Source organism: Lissotriton vulgaris, chromosome 5 (assembly GCF_964263255.1).
Source record: "Lissotriton vulgaris chromosome 5, aLisVul1.2, whole genome shotgun sequence".
Taxonomy (NCBI): domain Eukaryota; kingdom Metazoa; phylum Chordata; class Amphibia; order Caudata; family Salamandridae; genus Lissotriton; species Lissotriton vulgaris.
This window is the reverse complement of record NC_141693.1, coordinates 1,946,766,876-1,946,780,409: the sequence shown is the minus strand read 5'-3', so window position 1 is coordinate 1,946,780,409 and position 13,534 is coordinate 1,946,766,876. Positions and strand designations below refer to the sequence as shown.

General features: G+C 43.7%; 1 long non-coding RNA gene across 1 annotated transcript; it reads right to left on the bottom strand.

Annotated features, from left to right (window-relative positions):
* Positions 1-11,522: 11,522 nt before the first annotated feature.
* Positions 11,523-13,277, bottom strand: LOC147717831 (uncharacterized). The gene is made up of 3 exons (XR_015295823.1): positions 12,796-13,277; positions 12,368-12,664; positions 11,523-11,892 (listed from the first exon to the last, which is right to left on the bottom strand). It is a non-coding gene; the product is annotated as an uncharacterized LOC147717831 (long non-coding RNA).
* Between the last annotated feature and the right edge of the window lie 257 nt (positions 13,278-13,534).

Genomic DNA, 13,534 nt, shown 5'->3' with positions numbered 1-13,534 from the left:
CTTCTTGCTCGCCCTCTGTACCATATTGCCGCTATTTCCTGTAAGACAGTCTTCAGTATGGAACTGAGTCGAAAGCTCTGTGGAAATTCAATTACCTAAATCGTGCTTGCTCGTATATAGCAGCACCAGTAGAATTATGCGGCAGAGGAGGGCCAAATTATGTGGCAAAGAAAACGTAAAGCTCCGCCCCCCCTCCCTCCAATCCCCAGCCATCTCTTGAGGGGATAAAGCAAGTGGAGAAAGGTACGCAGCTTAGCAGAAGTTGGCTTATCTAAGCTGCGACATGCCAAAAATGACACCGTACAAGCCACACAGGCAGCCCCAAACCACCAAACTCAAGAACACACCATGATCACAAGCTGAAATGCACTCCAGGAAGTGGTGGAACCGTCACAACTGCATTTCTCATTCTTGCTCTGAGCCACAGGTTAATGTTGACAAGTAAGTCTTGGTTGCCAAAAATAAGTGTGTGACCACCACCAGCACGAATTAGGGGCTGTCATCGCTCAAGCCAAACTTGTGGAAAAAGGACGTAATGTACTTCCTGCATCTTTGGTGCTGAACATGACCCAGATCCACCGCCTCCTTCCACCTGATGTACAGACGCTGAGTCCACCACCTTGGAGTGCTCTTAAACTTCAGCAAGCCACTCTTTCGACCCCAGGTACTGCCATTAGGATGCAAATACTGAACATTCACTAAATCCATTCACTCCTTTCTTTCCACGCAGCTTAAGCTCTGCTCAATGGACAACCCTGCTCCAGTTTAGGAAAGAGTAAAAGTTGCACAATATTAAAAAACACTACATCACGATGCAGTGACATTACACTTCTGCTCCCAGAAAAACAATACCTCTCCAGTCACCTGCTGACTGTCCCAGCCATTGATCCTGTAAATCTCTCTGCAGCTGATTGGCTAGGTTCGCGCTGCACACTTAACAAAGGCAGGAGAGCATGGGTGGGCATAGAGCGGGCAGATCAGGGCAGTGTTGCTGAAGCTTGCACAGACTCGTGCTGCTGTGATGCATTCATAGACAGGGCGGGTGAGGAAGACGGGTGGGCAGAGAGCAGGGCAGGCAGCGCCAGGTATTGGTACTGAAGCTTGCACGGGCAGGTGATGTTGTGACGTATTTATGGGCAAGTGAGAATGGGTGGGCAGAGAGCAGGGCAGTGGTGCTGAAGGTTGCATGGGCTCATGCTGCTCTGCCCGCCTGGTGGAAGACACTTGTTGCTGTGTATGACTGACGCCTCCTGCAGCTTGCGCGAGCCCCCGCGCCCCCCCCTCCTGCTTTAATGATGCATCTCTGACCGGCGTGCATCAACAGATCCCCCCCACCTGCTGCACTGGAGGCCAGGGAGGTGGGCTGACACTGCATCTTCGGCACGCGCTGCTCTTGTGTGCACCTATCTGTGCCCAAGAACATGAGTGCACTGCAACAGCAGGTGTTAGTTCGCATTGGAAGAGGGTCTCACATGCCATCCATGAGGCGTGTGTCTGTTTTAGGTTGTGTGCCTGTGCATCTGTGTGCAGCTGCATCTGTGCTTCTTTGATGGCTGCTGACTGTCCTACATACTTGGTGGGGATCCGGCCGAGGGTCCTTATTGGCACTGATGCCGGCTGCAGACACTGTGCAGCGTGGTACGGAGACGTGTGCGCATAGGGGTGCAGTGGCGTCACGAGGGTGCTAGGCAGGACACTGACAGCCCGTGTGTTTATTATCCTCTGCATTAGCAGACGCTGTGTGTGATGTGCACTGTGGTTGGAGGCCTGGCACGGGTGCTGTGGTGGGCGGTAGACATGACACCTTTAATGTGCGCCTGTGTTCACCATTCTTGGCACTGAACTGAGGGCATAAGACACCGTGCAGTGTGCTGTAGAGTCAGGTGACACACCACTGTGCTGCTGGCCGGAGTGAGGCCTGCAGGAGGGAGAGGGCGGTCGCCAACCTGACATCTTTCATTTGTGATTGTGGGAGCGCTCATGTGTGGCATCCCATGGGCTCCTGTCCAGACAATGCATGATATGGAGTAGGGTCAGGCATTGCGCGTCGAGGACATTAGTGGGACGCCTGTGTGTGTGCTCAGGGGCGGCCTTAGGCATGTGCAAGCGGGGGGTTACACCCTCCCTAATATATGTATCTCCTAATAGAATGGTAGGGGTGCTTTCAGTCGGGTAGGTTGAGAATGAGATGCCAGTTGGATTTCAGCAGGAATTTCTACATACCCACAGACAAAAACGCATAGGCACTCCAGTTTTGAAAGTCTTCAAAAATGTTTTTTTTATTTTCAAAATATTGTGTTCTCTTTCCTAGTACTCCTACCAAATCGCATTCCTCTCCCTTACCCCTTGGACGCCTCTCACTTTTTGTCATATAATTTATTTAAAAGTTTTATAACGGCAAGAGTGTCAGAAAATTTGAATCCCCCACTCAATGGAACGGGGAGGGGGACATGCGTGCGGGCTTGGACTCTTCCCACAGGCAGGCAGCGGAAGGATGGAGGGATGGACACGTGAGCTGATGAATGGATGGATGAACGGCGCATGATTTGATAGATGAGTGGCGGGAAGGATGGGTGAGTGGGTGGGAGGATGAGCGGATGATTAAGCGGGTGGGAGGATAAGCGGATGAATAAGTGGGTGGAAGGATGAACGGATGGATGAGTGGGTGGAAGGATGAGTAGGTGGAAAGATGAACGGATGGATGAGTGGGTGAAAGGATGAGTGGGTGGAAGGAGGAGTGGGTGAAAGGATGAGTGGGTGGAAGGATGAGTGGGTGGAAGGATGAGTGGGTGGAAGGATGAGTGGGTGGAAGGATGAGTGGGCGGATGGATGAGTGGGCGGATGGATGAGTGGGCGGATGGATGAGTGGGCGGATGGATGAGTGGGCGGATGGATGAGTGGGTGGATGGATGGATGAGTAGGTGGAAGGATGAGTGGGTGGATGAGTAGGTGGAAGGATGAGTGGGTGTATGAGTAGGTGGAAGGATGAGCAGGCGGATGAGTGAGAGGATGGATGAGCGGGTGGAAGGATGAGCAGATTGATGAGTGGGCGGATGGATGTGTGAGCGGATGGATGAATAGGTGGAAGGATGAGTGGATGGATGAGTAGGTGGGCAGCTGGAGGGAGGGACGAGGGAGCGGATGTATGATGAGGTCGGCGGGCGCCTGCTTTGATAGATGAGTGGGTACCAGAATGGACAAGTGGGCAGCTGGGTGGGTGAATGAAGAGATTGGCAAGTGCATGCGTAGATAGATGAGCGGGTGGATCAGTGGCTGGGTGTTTAGATGAGTGGTTGAATTTGCTATTGTAAATGACAATGCCATTTATTTATGTTAAAAAAAAACAAATAAAAATAATGTCAAGAGCAATGCCAATAGCTCTAACTTTAACAAAGGCAAAACCATTGCATTGTAAATGCTTGTTATACTATGTATTCAAAGCATTTTCTGATTCCCTTTTTAAGGAAATTATGTATTAAAAATTTGAGGGATGCATTGAATATGCTTTTTAATCTGGTGAATGAGGAGGAAATAATTCATTTGGGTGCCTTTTTAAGAGCAGTTGTTAGAGCCTGTCGCACAATGAACACTTTATTGATCTGCCGTTTGCTTTTAGATCTGGATTTTGTGCTTTTGTTGAGGGGTGCTTTTCCCCCCAATTCTTTTTCTTTAATCATTGGATGCTTTTTATGTATTTGTTTTTAACATTTACATTGTTATTGTATGTGCTTAATTGTTTGGCACTGCACTTTCCTGAGTTTAATTCATATTCGAATAAAGTATATTTTTGAAGTTTTGAGGCCTACAGGTGTCAAATTTTAAAGATGTTTTCAGTAACTCATCCAAGAACTTAGGGCCTGATTACGATGCTGCTTGGACTCTCGTCCGACCAGCAGCATGGCGAAAGCAGGACCGCCCGACAAGAAGTTGGTGGTCATGCTGCCCTGATTATGATGCAACCGCCTTCACAGCTGTCGCAATCTGTATATTTTCCATTGCAGCGTGTGCTGCAGCCTGCAATAGAAAATAAACACATTAAAAACATCTCTGCACTATGTGGTAGGCACCATGCATAGCCTGCCACATGGTGACGGGATGTTTAGGGGGGCATCATAGGTGCCCCCCAAGCCCCATAGCGAAGGGCCAGGGGAGAAGGGGGCTCTGCTATGGGCCCTCAAAGTCACTTTCAGCCTGCCTGTTCATGACGGGTGAACTGCCATTAAAGGGCAGGCGTAAAGAGACATTGAAATCTCTACGGTGGTGCCTGAGCTGTCACTGCCCTCGTTGTAGGGATTACTGACCCTCCACCGCTCTGACAGGCTCCCTGAGTCCGTTGGAAGCGCAGCTAAAGGTCCCTCCACCAGATGCCTCTGCCTGCCGTATCGTAATGCAGTGGGCGGACAGCAGGGGCTGATGTTGGTGGGTCCGCCACCCACGAGTCGTCGACGTTGGACTCACCAACATCGTAATTAGGCCCACAGATTCATAAACTCTTGATCAGTGTACAATTGTCAACATCAATTAGGTATTACCACCCACCTTGCATTTTATGATTATATTCTGTAGAAAAGTAAGTATTTAGTTTTGAGTAGTGAGAGTTCACACAAGTAATAAATTCACAAATGTGTAAGGTCCACTCAAAGGTTTCAGTAATTTAAACCTGAGCTCATCCCCTGGTAGCTATGGTACATAGATGACCAGTTTAACTTAAAGACAATTAAGAAAGCATTTAGAAGTACCAAAGCAGTTATGGAATCAATAACAAAGCACACTTTAATTTACAGAAATAGAGAAACACTTGACAAGCAAAATTACAGCAAAACAACAAAAACTCAACCAGGGGAGCTGGAGATATCAATTTTTACATATTTAAGTGCAAAAAAACCAAGAAAAGTAAAGCTCCAATTATAGTCAATGGTTGTGGTAAACCAGAACTAGGCACAATTTCAAGCCGACCGTGATGGAGCTTAGGTCAGATACACCAACCAGGTTCTTCCCAATTAGAGATTTTACTTTGGGACTTAGTCTCTGAAATGGAAGTCTAAATCAAGCTGCAGGCTGCATCCTAGAATGATTCTACAATGCCAGACAGCTGTTGGATGCGGTTCCCCTGATGCCGTTGGTGCAGGGGTTAAAGCTCCAAATGGTAAAATTCAAATTTTGCACCCATAGAAGTCCACTCATAACCTCTGTATCGGGACTAAGAATTCCCTAGAGGGACAAGGTTGCAGACTTTATCAGAGGAGAGTTCAATGAGGCTAATGCCTTCTCACCGAGGGCCAGCAGAAATGGAGTTGCTGCTGGGAGAATCTCCAAATGGGGGCATATTTAAAAAACATAGCTCATTCCTGCCTTGGTCCCTGTGATAGCGCCATTTTGTCTGCATAGTGCCAACTCAGGCACCCTTGCAGTATGTTGTTAGGTTTGCTGTGTTGTAAGGAGAGTTGTTTTGGTGGCGGAAGGGGTACCTTCCTGCACAAAAAAAATCCCCGAGGTATTTTCCACAAGAAAAAGTAATGAGGACAAAAAAAGATATTTCTCCTCGTTATGTCTCACCTGGGAAGGCGTGCATTTTTGTGCATTCCCAGGTGTACCACTTTTGGTAAATCTTGGAATGTGTCAAAATCAATGGATGTTGTGTGGGAACACCCTCACAACACCCTTGGAATGCCTCCCTGGCACAGGCAGTGATCTGCCATACTCTGCATTTATGAAGCCACTCAAGGCCATGAAGGTAGCCATGCATGGCTTCATAAATCGCATTTTAGTCTTGTGTCGCGCATGCATCACGTTGCGTGGTACAGGCTTGACGCAATCTCTCAATAGTCCTGTTAGCAGTCCCCTCTTCTGTCTTATGTGTTTTCTGTTGCTTTTAATGTGTTATGTTATTGTGAATTAGTTCTCCTTACCCAAAGCGCCGGGACACTCTTTTTGAGTAACCGTTGCGCTATACAAAAGTATAAATAACATAACATAACATAACATAACCCCACTCTTAAATAGGCTCCTTTTTCTTTAGCCCAGCAATGTTGCACTTTGGGCGGATTGGCTCAGGTGGTTGGTCCCGGTTCTCCGGAGGTCTGGAAGTCCAAAATTTTTCAAAATCCCAAGTTTCCAAAGGTGTTAGAAGAAGTTCATTTAAGCACAGTCAAGAGTCCCACAACCTCAGCACAGAACTCGGGGGGTTAAGACTCACTTGAGCAGAGCCCACCAGCAGTGTCCTGTCAAAGTCCAGTTGCTACTGGTCAGCTGGTCACTTCAGTAAAAAGGCCTCTTGCTGGTTGTTGTGTCCCTGCAGCCACACAGGATGTCAGCAAACTGAGTCTTGGAGTGCACATCTTTGTCCTGAGTCGATTCCTTCAGTTCTCCTCACATGTCTCAAACACCAGGTGCAGTTCTCTGTTCTTTCACAGGTCTTGAAAGTTTTCTGAGGAAGGTGCCTTGGGTTACCACATTTAGACCTGGCACTAACTAAAGGACTTGGTGACTCCTAGAGCTAGATGTAGGTAAATCTAATTTACCGATTCATAAATACCGAATTTTACCGATTCGGTATTTATGAATCGGTAAATTAGAAGGAGGCAGATGTAGGTAATTTTTAAAACACAATTTACCGATTCGGTAAATACCGAACCGGTATTGCCCGTTGATTCCTATGGGCCTTGAAGCCCATAGGAATCAACTGGAAATACTGATTCGGTATTTACCGAATTGGTAAATACCGAATCCTGCAAGGGTGCAGGGGGTGTCACTTTGACACCCTCTAGCAACCCAAGTACAGGCTTGTGTGACATGTGGCACACATACATGCTCTAAGGGCATGTCTGTGTGTCACATGGCACAGGTGTGCATGCACAGATGTGCATGCACACCTGAATTCGGTATTTTACCACCCAATAGGATTGGGTGGTAAATACCGACTCCTAAAGGGCCTGTGGCACTCTGTGAAGTGTCACATACATATTTATTTACAGAATCGGTAAATTTACCGATTCGGTATTTTACTGATTCTGTATATTTACCGAATTGGTATATTTACCGATTCTGTAAATCAGATGTCCCCTACATCTCAAAAGCCAAATACTGGTCGGAAACGGCCGAAATCGGCCGTTTCCAACCGGTATTAAGGCTCCTACATCTGGCCCCTAGCTCCTACCGGGCCATTCAGAAAAGTTTCCAGGGCAGCCCTATCAACGTTTGCAGCAATTCCCGTTTACCCTATTGTTAACAATGCAACATTGCTCCTTAATACTAAAATTCAATCTAGGGAAACACTTCCTTCCTTGTACAGCCTGTATGCACACCCAGAGCTGTGGCCATTGTTATGGGCAGTTCCCTCCTCTGTGCTCACTCAAAGCTGGTTCTGGGTAGGGCTCCTGACTGGGTGTGGTGCCAACCTGTGTAGGGGCTGGTAATCTCCAGGTGTCACCTGAATTTTCCTTTTCTTGTTTGAAGTTAATAAGGTTCCTTTGCCCACCCCTAACTGGTCTTTAACCCAGCGGAAGAAAACACCCTCCGACACCAAGGACACTGTCCCTGCTCTGCGAGCAGTTTTCGCTCCTCATTATGGTCAAGCAGATGCTTGTGGGCTACTGGAGAACTAATGTATGTTAGCCACCATGAGCTTCAGGCAGGTCAAAGGAAACTTCCTAAAAGTTGAATTTAATTGTTAATAAGTATTAAAAAGAGTAGTTTTTTGTAATTTATGTAGCTGGACCCAAAGCAGAGATAGCAGAAATATTATATTCATCTGAACTATAGTTTTCTCATAGGACTGCCAAGAACCCCACATTGAAAATAGCTTTTGGGCTTGTAACTGTAGCAGCATGGTAACATTACATTTTTACATGTACTATTTTTAAATACTATGCACCGTTCCTTGTGGGGTACCAGGCCTACAAGGAGGTGACTTATCAATATTTAAAAGGAGGCTTTTTCCCTTTCATGCAGGTCAGGCTAAAATAGTAAGCCTGATGCTATGTTTTTGGGATATATGCTTTAACAACTACTGCCTAAACCACAAATTCATTAACCACGAAGGCTAAACAACGTGCAATTGCAATCCACTGCTTTTTTTACGAGTTCCTTAACCACGAAAAAACCTACCTTGTGACTGGCCAATAGGTGGCACTATTGTAATAACAATACTTCTATTTGTGAGGCAACATACCCAGAACTAACTTCTTGAGCTATCTACCCAAATCTATGCGCTAAAGAGAAGGCTGTATGTGTATACAGCATAACACCCACTTTTAACAGAATTAAATAAAAAATAAAAAGCATCATTACACATCCACAAAAAGCAGTGATTCGAAGAATAAACAGGAAACTGCTTGTTTAAAATTGTTAGTTCCCTTTTACGTAAATACATTGGAACAATTGTGTGTACATATATAATATTTATATCTATTTACATGTTTTAGTGTTGTTTCACAAACCAAAGATACTGGTCACAAAGACAAATTTCATTATTTTGTTTTGCTATTCTCCCCTGCTGTCAATTCGAAACAAAAAGTATTCATATACACAACCACAAAGAAATAGTGTTTGATCCTCAGCTGATAAAGTGCAGCAGCGCTATATCTTTTTAATACATACGTTTTAGAAGGGTTGACGTTTCTGACAACAAGGCACACATTGATTTGCACCAAATCAACTTGAACAATGTACTGTACCGACTGACATAAACTCCTCTTTCCGTCCGATGAGACTTACAAACCACAAATTCGCCTCAAGGCATATTACGGCACATTTCGGCCATCTTAAGATAGTGTACAATACATGCACAGCTTATTCCCCGATGCCTGTGACCACACATAGCCACGACATGACCCCGAAGCCCAAAGTTCATGGGGTGATTCATAGGAAATGTCTTGGCAGATATGTGCCACGCATTAGGTAGCTGGCAGGATGAAGGGGGCGAAGATGGTGTCAGGTCTGAAGGAGCCGAGAGGAGAGGAGGGACTCGTGGTTCAGGAAAGTCGTGGTTCAGGATTCGTTGTTCAGGTAAGTCATTATAAAAACGTCGTTGTTAAGGATGTTTCCCATGTTTTTGTTATCACACTAGTGGGTGGCACAATAAGTTCCACAGTCCACATGTGGCATTTACCTTTCTATGCCATAGATGTTTCTGCACCATATACTATGGCTTTATAAGAAGGCTAATCAGGAGTTAGCCATGTTAACCATGTTGAGGGTCAGAGCACATGTACCTGAATCCTTTACCGCAGTGTCCCAGTGCACAGTCAAAAACCAGCAGCATCAGTCCAAAAACAAATTGCCTGACCACATAGAAAGGAGCACTTTCCCACAGGTGTTCAAACAGTATTGACTCTTCTAATGGACCCACCAATTATTCCAGTTTGTAATGTTATTTAAGTGCATTTTTATAGCACATCCCCATTATTAGTATGGTTTTAAAACACTTTTGGAAACATGGTACCCTCTACGGTTCTGGAATTCTCACTGACCAGAGTCACCTTGATCGACTAGTGTTTTCTTGTGTTTCATACTGATTCCAGGGTGAGCCATGCTGGATAGCAGCCAGCCAGGCATCGCTTTAGAGATGACCGATACCAGAAGCGACCAGGTAGATCCTGTTATGGATCTGTGTGACCCACTCTTTGAGTGATGCATGTGCCAAAGGACTTTGATAATTGTTTCATTCTTCTAGGTGTGAGCACTTCTCCACCAGTGCCTTGGACTAGATGCTCCTTATTCTAAAAAAGGAACATCTTGAGTAACTAAGGGACCAATGTTTACATTAAACTACCAGCAGTAGTTACCTATAGCTCAGTGGCCACTTAAATCTGAACATCAAGAGAAACGGTGAAGCAATGTTTACGTGAAATAGGGACATCCATTGGAGTCTATGGACCAATGTTTGTTTGAAACAAGATTACTGACATACATCCAGGGACCAATATGTTAATAAAACAGGGCCACTGATGGTGTCAATATCACTGGAGTCCACACACCGCACTGTAGATCATGGTCCTCTTGAACAATGAGAAAGAACATAAAACAAATGTTAGTCATAATAAATAGAGTTTATTAACAAACAATGGCCATTGGTAATTTGAACAAACATGAAAGCAAAGCACTAGGGGTCACAAGTAGCATGCCTTGCCACCAGGACAAAATTTCCCCTCTCTGAGCCATAGGCGAACCAGTACTGGAGTAGAACCCTTTCTGGAGAAATCCCATATTCACACACCAGAATATATTGTTCACTTTGAACTCACAGTCCATTGTGCCCCCTTACATATGTCTCTGTTGAAGACATAATGACTTCACACATTTTCTTAAAGTCACTAAGATCCACAGAAGTCTTAATGAGGATTTGCTTTATAGTTTCCCCTCTACTGGAAGGAAGGAAGAAGTCTGTTTTGCTGGGAAGCTGTGTAGACAGCAATTGTTTTGAGTCCTGTTTCTGGGAAGAACTAAGGGTTTGTTTCACGATGACACAGAAAAGACCATATCCTGCAACTCCATACCAGGGTTTTATGCCTTGAAGAAAATCTCAGGTGAGGGTAGGATAAAGTAAAACTTAACATTCCTTGCAGTTTCCCTGCAGTAGCTGTGATAGAGTGTTTTGTAATATTTGGTCACATACATGCTTCTTTTAACAGTCCAAGGAATGACTCTGAACAGAAGATTGAGGTGATGGTCTATCACTTCCACTAAACTCTTAGAACGAAATGCAATCATTTGAAATATCTAGTGTATGTACGTCTACTACCAAGGTACATTGAAGCAATGTACAAAGAATTAGGTAAAGGTTCAGGTACATTTCTGGATCCTATAACATTCTGTGCTGCAAAGGTGTGGAAATTGTCAGAAATACCTGCAAATACAACACCAAATTTAGCAAAAGTCCAGCTATCTTTCCCCACTCTCTAATCCTGTTTTTAGCAAAAGAATCATCGGACAGCAGACAGGCTAGGGTCCCCTCAGCCGTGAACCAGCTGCTGGTCCAACGCACACTTTTTCATGTGTGCAAAATGTTGGCCTGCTGTAGTGCACCGCTGCTTGACCGCTGTCCTTTCTTGGAGTAGCAGCGCACGATGGTCGGGACTGAGAGACTGAAGATCAGGAGCACGACACCGGTGCGGCCCACTCGGACCATGAAGTTCATGGGGATCTGCACTTCCGCTGCATTCCTCTGCACCGTTGCCTTCAGTGTATTAGGTTTTCCTGGAAAAGGCAAATTAGCAATGTCTGAATTCTCACTTCACTTGTCTATTTACACTATGTTCTTTCAGCTGTGACAAGCGTTTTTTATCCATAGAGCCTCTATAAGCATCAGCAGATGGAATCGCTGTATTAGAAGTATTAATGCTTTTCGTTGCTGGATACATAGTGCGTTGCTACTGAGTTGTGCTCTGCCACAAGATCAATAGTAGAGATTACTTACTATCTGACCAGCAGCCATGCAAATAACAAAGACATTTCACTATTTACCTGTGCGCTTGTTCAGTAGTAGACATTATGTAAATATTTATCAAGGACCCCCTGAGTACATGGAAATGAAGTTCCTAGACCAGGGAAAAGCAAATAATTTGATATGTATCAATCTAGGCAACAGAACGTAATAAGTGGTCGAAATGAACTGAGCTAAAACATAGGTTGTTTGTAAAAAAGGGGTAGTTCAATTTTATTCATAAATTCTTTTAAAAAACACATTAAAATAATAATACATATTCACAAATTGTATGCGACATAATAAATCAACAATACACAGCAACACTTTAAGAGAGAAGGACAAATAATCCAACAAATGAAGGTTATATAAAATGAACACAATTTTTAAGAGAGAAAGGTGTGGCTAAAATAATCTCTACGCGCGTTTCGGCGAACCAGCGCCTTCTTCTGGAGCAGCCACGATAGTATCTGAAATGGGAAAATTCCATAAAACAAAAAATATTATGTCCAATAATGCATCAATTTATATTATGTTACACAGAGAAAATTAAAACAAACCAATGTTAGGCTAATAGTCTCAGACTTTCCATTCTATTGTGACCAAGCTTATTAATATTACAATAATACTTTGACGGATTTCTTTTCCTTGCCTTAATGATCATCAAGAAAAATAGAAAAATGGAGTGAATCCTTTTAACTCATATATTCTTATATGAGATAATGGCCAAAAAAGGGAGAAGGAGTGGATACCTTTATACTAAATAGATTATTCCCAAGTTTTGGTGGTGAGGAAGCAGGGTTCTTACATAGGATGGCAAATGCGAGGAATCAAATGATTGATATTAGTGATGGAAAATACGAAATATTCTAAATGGTGGCAATTCGCAGCGTGCTATCAACGCGGGACTTAAACAATGGTATACAATACATTCATATCACTTACTTAAAAAACACGGAGTATATTAATGCTATTTGATGTTCTCAATCTGGATTATCTGTATAATGACTTTCTTTTCTTTGGTTAGGTGACGAAGATATTCTAGACCCTAAAAAACATAGACATTTCATGAACATTGATTGTTGTTTTAGTGTAGTCTATGATTTTCTAACCAGCCCATATTTAATGAAAGGACCAAGCTAGTGTTTTACCTATTTTAGTTAAGGTTTGCAGATAGATATTCCATAGTCACACGATGTAATTTGTTTGTCTTGATTGTTGATTTTTGAATTTCTATATTTCCTAGAAGAAATTATGAGTTCTTTTAGTTTATTGAATCTTTTCTATTTTTGATATTTTATATTAACTAGACAGTTAGTGAGGATACATTAGTAGTTTTTTGAAAACATTTTCATTTTCGAGGATGAAGGTACCTTAAGTGAGGAGTGGGATTTCAGTTAGACCCGCCTGCCGGAGTTAAAATTTATGGCCACGATAATGAATATTTTTGTGGATCCCAAAAGATATAGTCCTCCTGATGTGGAGATGACAAATGGCGAGATTGCCTATAGAATGGATGGAAAGAATTCTGGCATCAATTTTTGGAGAACAGTCAATGCATGGCGACTTCATAGACTTACTGTCTCTTAAAGAAGAAGGACTGATAGTTACCTTTTTACTTGTGCTCAAGGAGCGATGGATTTCAAAGTGGTTTAAAATAACTCCCTGTCTGTAAAATGAACAAACAGGGGGGGGAAAGGAGAGAGAGAATTCTGTTACCCACTGTTTACTTTGGAGATTATCAGTTAACTAAACAAGTGATCAGAGTAAAATTACCGCATAGGGATTTTAGCGAACACTTACCCAATAGATATCAACAGGGCTCAGAGATTCCGGCGGCGGGACACGGGGGTTCTATGCTCCTTCCACGAAAGACGGCATTTTAAAGTGCCTTTACTTCCTGTATATATACCCCATTTGATTGGATGATTGAGTACACCTGACCTGGCGTTGACATAAAAAAAGGACCAAAAATTAAGAAGAAATGAAAAGAGGACCAGATTCTCTAGAGCAGGAATCAACAATGGCTCCCACGTAAAATGTCACTGGTGTGAACATGAAAGAAGGACCAAAAAATAGGAAGAAGTAAAAAGTAGTAGACATTAGCCAGTG